The sequence below is a fragment of the Notothenia coriiceps genome, unplaced genomic scaffold, assembly GCF_000735185.1.
Source record: "Notothenia coriiceps isolate Sejong01 unplaced genomic scaffold, NC01 NC01_scaffold00037250, whole genome shotgun sequence".
Taxonomy (NCBI): domain Eukaryota; kingdom Metazoa; phylum Chordata; class Actinopteri; order Perciformes; family Nototheniidae; genus Notothenia; species Notothenia coriiceps.
The window spans coordinates 3,097,467-3,105,896 of NW_011369951.1; the positions used below are offsets into that span (position 1 = coordinate 3,097,467).

The following is an 8,430-nucleotide window of genomic DNA, read 5'->3' on the forward strand; positions in this document are numbered from 1 at the left end:
GTCATTCAGCGATTAAAAAGATTGGATGGGCCTCACCCTCCATGCTACATTGTAATAAAAAAGAGAAAAGAGGAAAGAGAGTTAATTGGACAGTACACCCTAACCCTTTTGCACACCTTTTAGCAAAAAAGCGTCCTGTGTAATTCTCCTGAAAGGTCCTAGGCTTGACCAAGTAAACATAAAACAATATAAATGGTCACAGAAACGAAGGCCGTTGTTTCTTACTGCAATTGCCTGGGTGTGGTGGTGTTCTTCCATCACCTCCCCAAGACTGTTTTGTCATTGTATGTCAAGACAGAATTTTGTGTGGGGAAGAGGAGGTGAGAATAAAACTGTCAATTCTATTTAGTGGTACATGGAGGAGACTAGCAAGAAAAAACCTAAACGGAACAAAAAAAATACCGTTATATAACAAACTGTACATTTTACTAGCTTACCTTGTATGGTACTACCTGTAAACCCTACGCTAAAGATATATGTGCAGGGACAAATTCCTCTCTCGTTCATCCTTCTGTAACATAAATAAAAGGTTACTCTTGACTCCTACCCTCGAGGTTATACGAGTGGTGGTCTTGGTGTGTTCTCCGTGTCAGGAAGCAATTTCTAGACTCTACGTGTAAAGAGACGAGCTCAAACAAAGAGAGGACCCGATCATCTATATATATACACATCTGACCTTAACAGGTGACAGTCTTCTGGGACCAAACCCACCTACCCAAATATAACAACAAGAAAAACACAAAACGCAAACACAATGTAATATATGATTAGCAATTTTCTATTTTCGTCACTGTTAGGCAATCAACATATGATACCTCTGTTCTTATTATGTTGTATAATTTATATTAGGCTGTCTATAGTCGTAGTCGATACGTTTCGTACTTTTAGAAAGAACCTTTATAATCTTCCGATCCCTGTTTCTTTAGGGTATTGTCGTTTGCCTTATCTCATCATATGTAAGAATTTTTTCGTTCTGTTCGACTAACCATAAGAATGTTCTTTGGAAAGAGAGGTCTATGACTTTAGAATTTAACTTTTGTCTAACCTATCCAGGTCCACATAGAGAGTAGATATTATGCGTCATGATCTACCTGGTCGATAACACTATTTGTTTTGAACGGGTATAACTTAATCATGTTTAATCAATAGAGAGTGTATTACCATCCAGACTAAACCAACAACCATGATAAAATATCTTTGGCTAGTGGAAAAATTATAGATACGAGGTTATCTATTTACAAGTACAGACTGTACCACGATCGAGAACTACTTTTGACGTTACATCCTCAATCTCTAACTACCCGCCGCTAAAATTGACGTTGAGTAGATTGTGTCGGCGGGACTCTTAGTTGAAGGCGCACTATAATCTCCCTGTCGATAACCCACTCTATTCGTTTTGACGTGAGCACCGCGCGAATAAAGCTAACGTACATCACTAATTCTGTATTTAGTACTCAATGGCCCTGGATGTCTCCGCTTCAACTATTCGTGAGACCTTGATCTGTCTACTAGACAATCTTCCATATCTGCCTACTAGACATCTAAGGAACAACCAATGATAAACCGTGGGGTTAGGTGGAAAATTAGATCATAGCCATGAAGTGCACGTCTCTCAGTACTTACTCTGACATCGTTAATCTTGATGTATAGACTATAGGATACAAAAAGCTGGTTTACTCGTACATCGAGGAAGAGACGCAGCTGCTTAACAAAGGTGTCGGCTTCTTTGGGATCTTCAAAAAAAACAATCTTCTCTTTGTGAAGAATACGGAGCCGATGAGGATAAGCAAACCCTCTGAACATGCCTTTTTCGAGGAATAATTTGATCACCAGGTCGAACTCCTTGCGCTTTCGGCGTACCTCTGCAGACAGATCCTGGCGAATGGTGAGTTTAGTATTACCCTCGTGGATTGACATTTTCTTCGCAGACTGCAGTATCATTTCTTTATCTCTGACTCGTAGAAAGCGGATCATAATTGGTCTTGGAGGCTTCCCTGGTTCGGGATATGGTCGTAGAGAGCGGTGAACCCGCTCCAACTCTAGGTTCTGATCGAGGGAGAGTTTGAGCCAGGAAGATAGTTTTTGTTGAATATATTGAAGTAGTAATTGGCTGCCTTCTGACTTCTCTGGGAGCCCTAGTAAAACAAGGTTTTTACGTCTCCCTCTATTTTCTAGATCATCCGTCTTAGATTCCAGCGTCTTTATCAACTTTTCGGCTCTGTGAAGGTCCCGTGCTGTAGTTTGTAAGGTGTCTTCTAATGTCGAAATTCTTTGTTCAGCTTCGTCCATACGCTGAAGTTGATTCTCAAGGGCCTGGTTTGTTGTAGCTAGTGCTTCTTTCATTGTTGAGACTTGACTAGTCACAATCTCCAAACGATTATCAATTCCATCGAGACGATTAATTATCTCAGAACGTTGAGATTTTAACTCGGACATTATCTCAGCAAACGAAGGATTTCTATCATCCTCTTGAGACTCATCCTCCGGTTCTGGTAGGTCTTGGTTGCCTCGTGGGTTTCTTCTTGGCATCCTTCCTTCTTTGTCTTTCTTTTTGTAGCAAGAGTCTTTCCTTAGATGTCAACTCTTAACTATATCAATAAAGATGTTAAGCTTTTTCTCTGAGTGGAGGTAAAAAACTCAAATTAATCACTGAGGTTGTGCGGAGCTCTCAGCTCAGGCTGCCATCTTGTTCCTCTCGGCCTATATATATATATATATATATATTATCGGTATATCTGGTGATTATTTTTTAGAATGAGTTAAAAGTATGGTGTGTCAAATCACAAAATAGTGAAAAATCTCCATCCAAGTTCGTTAAAGTCTGAGGTGATGTCTTGAATGTCTTGTCAGTCTCAAGCCCAAAAACATTTAGTTTAATATGATATAAAACTGAGAAAAGGAGGTAATTATCAACTCAAAAGTGATAGTGTTTGCAAGCACCAGGGTTCCTATAGAAAATCTAAAATGTTACTGCAGCAGGGTCATTATTATCAAAATATAGTTTTCCTCCATAACATCCAATCCATACTACAAAAAAGTAATGGTAACAATAAAGACAGCAGCCTCTAAGAACATTGAAACTGTGTTAACCTTGTAAGTAAATCTTAAACACTATTAAAAAAACATAAACCAATTCAGTTTTAAAGGTACAAAAATGAATACAGATTGTATGGAAATCAGCCTCTACGAATCATAACACTGTGTTTCATAAAATAGGACACACAGAGGAAAAGCAGGAGAGAAGAAGGGAGATGAGCCAGAGGGGCTCAGGTGTTTTTCCCTCACAGTAATGTAAGTCAATTCAAAGCGTGAGATGGAGCTTTAAGTCAAAACACAAACATTCTGACAGCCGTGACCCTGAATATCAACACTAGGTTGAAATATGATGCGCACGTACTTCTGTACTTCTGTTGATTGAGAATCTGAGCGAGAGTGAATGAAACAGTGACAGAGAGAAACAGTATGGAGGACTGCGGCTGCCAAGAGAAAGGAAAACATTACTAAATGTGCCCTTGAGAAATATAATAACCTGTGATTATTTGCTCAACTAGAATAACTCACATTTACCATTTTCAAACCGTGCTGCAATTTCCTGCTGGCTGAACTCATTTAGAAAGGAGCCAAAGTAAATGGCAAATTCATTTCATTTGGGCTTTTTAGTCCGAGTGAAATGAAGGTCCTTTAAGCACCCTGACCACAGAGACTTAGAAAACATGTATTTGTTATCCCTGGATCAGTATTTATAGACTTTATATGTCAAGATCTGCTTACTATGTGATTCATCCTTTGAGTTTATGAGCTGTTCAGACTGGACAGCACATCTGCAGAAAAAAGGAACGTAAGAAATGTTCAACGTGCGCGTGTGAATGTATGCATTGAAACTGTGAGATATGAACTGAGATCTTCTCATGTGGATTTGAAGTGTTAACTGTATCACATAAATGCTGAACTATTCCTTTAAGGTGAACAAGTGGCAATCCGTCATCATTTCAAATCCACTTTTGAGAGTTTTTTGAGACCTCTGAAGGTCCACTGATTTGTTTTTGACGTGGGGGCTACAGAGCATAAATGAATAAAAACATCTATCGTATCAATGTAGACTATTGACTGCAACACAACAAGCTCGGACTTATCCATCTATTGTTTATATGTATATTTATCAAACATACACAGTTGCCAACGTGTATAACAGGTATGAAAGAAAGCTATTGGTGATGTTTTGAAACACGAATCACTGATGCCATCTGCTGGTGGTTTCCAACTGCAGTCCGTTTAAACAGGTTTCATATTGTGCATCCGATGTTGTCGTTTTAGTTCTCATCCTAAACCAGATGCTGTAGAATTGATTTTATAAAAGCAATTTAAAGCTCTTTGTGACTGGTATTTCTATAATTATTAGAAACAGTCCAAGCAACTAGACCTTAAGCAAAGACACCGTTTTAATATACCTACAGAAACAGAGTGGAGGAACCAAAGACACACCAAGTTATAACTTAGGAGCTTTAAAATTACGTTTTGTTTTGTGTGAGTGTAACTGAACATAGGAAGGTACAATCTTACAACAGGCAGCATTCCTCTAGTGTTACCCTCCACAGCCAGCAGGGGTCAGAGTAGTGCTTTCACACAAAAAACACACACTGCAGAGCCCATTCATCTAGCCATACGGGTCAGCACTGTGCTGCATCTAAAACCCAATACACCCACAAGCGAGTGAACACACACACACACACACACACTCTCTGAATCTGTGTAGGAGCAAAAAGTAATCAATCCAAAACAATGTGAAAAACTTTCTCTTTCTGCTAGCGTTCCCACGAGTGTAAGTTGTTGATCCCAACGCCCGTATTTTATTTGACTTTTGTCTGCCGCAGTTTTTTTCGCAGTTGATGGGTTTTCATATGCAGTTTCATGCCTTGTTGAATGAGTCTGTGTGAGAAGCTTGCAGGTAGAATTTGTTTAACAAGCTCGGGCCTGCTAACCAGGCAGAGGTTCAGAGGTATGTGGGACACAGACACACACACACACACACACACACACACACACACACACACACACACACACACACACACACACACACACACACACACACACACACACACGCGCACACACACAGACACACACACACACACACACCTATACACATCTTGTTGGGACAGGGAGAGGAATGCTAGCCAAACTGTTACCTCGGCTGGTTTTGGTCTGTTGAAAGCAATTCTTGCCCAATTTATGTCTTCATCTTAATTCCTCTATTTATGTGAACCAAGACAAATCTTAATCATCTTACAATACACATATCTTTACATCTGCTAGTAGATGTTGATCCAGACTTGGGCGTCGTGATACAGATTTAAGCTGTTGTGAGATGGTTGTAGGAAAAATACAAAATTCAATTAAACAAAATAATATTTGGACTTTTCTCAAAATATTAAAGTAGATCTTTTACTGAGAAGGACACCGTCTCTTTGATAGACGTACAACATTTGACTTGGGTCACAAACAGACAATGCTTTGTATTAAAGGGAATGGCATCATTAGCACATTAACCAGAAAAAGTCCTTTATATAATCATAAATGGACATTTTAACATTTTGTTCTCAGTACAAATTAAACAAACAACATATACTGTGTACATTTGTGAGCTTTAGAGGTGCTGCTAGTGACAGATCTTGAGATATGAGAATACTATACTATTCCTTTAAGTCAAAGAGTTTGGGAACCGTGTCCTAAACCATTGTAAACATATGTATACATCACATTTTAAAATGAAACTACGTATAGTAACTGCGAGATTAATTTCTGTTGTTTTGCTGCTGAAAAGCACCTCAGAATTTAATATGATTTGAAGATAAAACCTTTTTTAAAGCTGCCAGTAGATCCTGTTAAGAGGAAATGTGTTATCTTTTCCTGCAAGATTCCCTTAGGCAATCTGTTTGGCATTTGCCAGTGTAATGAGTCTCTGTTTGTTTGTGAGTGTGAGCCCTAGACAGATAGTGTGCAGCTACAGCTCGACTCACAGGGCTGAAGTAGTTTTCCTTCACAGTGACACAGACATGTACACACAGATACCTATCTGCTAATAGATACGCACACATGGCCTGTAGCATGTATAAACATAGTTACCCAAAACGGATCGTAAACACTGTAAAACAACTTAACATGCTTAAAATACCTACTTAAAATACTATTTCTTACTTATGTATTCTTTATTGATTGCTTCATGCTGGCAATGACTGCTGACTCATCACTCCTCTTCACCATGCAATAGGGGCGGAAAGTGGTCAACAACTGCTTTAGTGCAAAAGGGGTTTCTGGTAATAGGCTAGGCTAAGAAAACCCTTACCTAATATCTTGCAGGCCACATTTGGACCATTGTCATGGCTCAAAATCTGACTTTCACATAAAAGTTTGGTCTTATTTTGAACTGGAGCAGGTGCAGACTTATACCCTACCCATTATGTTATGATTCTCTTAGTAAGACACGATAAGAGATGAATAAATCCATGTTTTTGTTATCTTCATCACATCCTGACTGTAAGGGATACTGAAGGGACAATTGAGGGAGATTCAACTCCCTCAGTAGAGAGAAAGACTACTGAGTGCTATTTTACAGTTTATTCATGATCCTTGTCATTCTTAATGAATCCATTAACTATGTTTCAGTTCATCAAATAATTGGTTTGGTGCACATACTGTAATATAAGTGAACGCAAGTCCCAAGCCTCATCCCAATACCCCTCCTCGACTCCTCCTTTCCCTCACTCGCTTCCCTTCCTTGCGTCTTAGCTCCGCCTCCGTAAGATGCGAGCGAGAGACACGAGGAGGTGACGCGAGGACAGAGGAGTCCTCAGGTATTAATTGGGATGTCCTCGTTCACTCAAACGTCACTCTTAAACGACGTCTGTTAATGATGACATGTGCACAGCTGTATCCCCTCTCATCGGTCTTAACTGAATAACCCCTTAGAACCGGCCCATTTGTGGTTAAATATTTATTTAAATGAATGAATCTTTCTCTTGTTAGTCAAGGAATTCAATGTATGATGGTTGGTCCTGCTTTTGTGTTCCGTTTTGGTGTAAAATGTAGCCTACATTTAAATACAAATATAATTATAGTAATGTGAAAGCCTTTTAGAAATGAATTGCACATAATAATTCCCACGGAGCTGTGAGCACTTATACATTTATGTGACGCTTTTCCACTCATCTTCCAGTTGTGGGTTTTCCTCTGTTGAAATCGACCAGCTGTGAAGGTGGTGGCGGGGCTTTTATACGCGAGTAGTGAAAACACTTCCGCGTAGTCTGCTCGCGTGTATCCTCCCTTTCGTCTCCTCCCGCACCCCTCCTCCCTCACCCCTCCTCGACTCCTCCGTGTGCATTTCAGCTATTGGGACGTCCTTCAAAATGGCGTGTCTTGATCGATTTCCGGGTCAAGTCCCGGAGGAGGGGAAGAGAGGACTCAAGGAGGGGTATTGGGATGAGGCTCTTGTGTCATTCAAGCTCGGCTCTGTATGTGTGGCGATAGCGCATTTAGTGTGATAGAGAGAGAGAGAGAGATGAGAGTGAGAGGGAGAGAGGGGGACCGGTGCCAGCAGGGACCGTGTTGTTAGTATCTGGTTAGCTCGCTGCACTAACAGACATAAGGGCCCTTTCTCATTTCTCTAACTCCCCTCCTCGACTCCTATCCTCAAGACTTAGTCCCGCCCGCAGGAGATGCGAGCGGAGGAGCCGAGGAGGGGAACCGAGGAGAGAGGAGGGGAAGCAGCAGGCGGTTAGAGAGCTCCTCCGCTCGCATCTCCTGCGGGCGGGACTAAGTCTTGAGGATAGGANTCCGGTATCCTAGCTTTATCTGTTATCTGTAAACGTTCCCTAAATCTACTAATTTAGGGATAATCCACTGACATCCTTTAATACACATGTTAATTTGAATCAGATTTACTGATAATAATCCGCAATATAAATCTTTAAACTTCTTCTTACCTTTAAAAGTCCGTCACGAACGGTCTATTATGGCTGCAACTCTACAGCTCTGCTAGCCTTGGCGCTAACTTCCGGGGAACGATTGAGAGGCTCCACGATCCGCCATTGCTGTAAAAAAGTGGTCCATTGGAGTGAACGGAGATGACGTAACTCTCAGTCTATACGGCGCTGACACGGGCCATAGTGAGAACCGCGGAATAAGGACATTTGAATTCTTAGCAGTTTGTTTATATGTATGTATTTGTGTATAGATGTTGCAACTATACAGAGCTTTAGCAATTGCCTGTAACTATGGTCATGCTAATAAAGCTATTGAATTGAGAGAGAAAGAGAGAGAGAAGTGACAACATGTGAAGAGGGACAAAGTAATGACAGGATAGTAGTGTGCATTAGACATGCTCAAGAACAAATATAGAGAAGGCATCCAAGGAGAGAGAGAGACAAAACACAGATT

General features: G+C 40.5%; 2 protein-coding genes across 2 annotated transcripts in view; both read left to right on the forward strand.

Moving 5' to 3' along the window:
- Positions 1–8,430, forward strand: part of hexa (hexosaminidase A (alpha polypeptide)) — a 189,123-nt gene that overhangs the window by 123,809 nt on the left and 56,884 nt on the right. The window lies entirely within an intron of this gene.
- The window catches only part of LOC104966695 (putative 2-hydroxyacid dehydrogenase UNK4.10), a 60,429-nt gene that overhangs the window by 1,103 nt on the left and 50,896 nt on the right, over positions 1–8,430 (forward strand). The gene's annotated exons all lie outside the window — the stretch shown is intronic.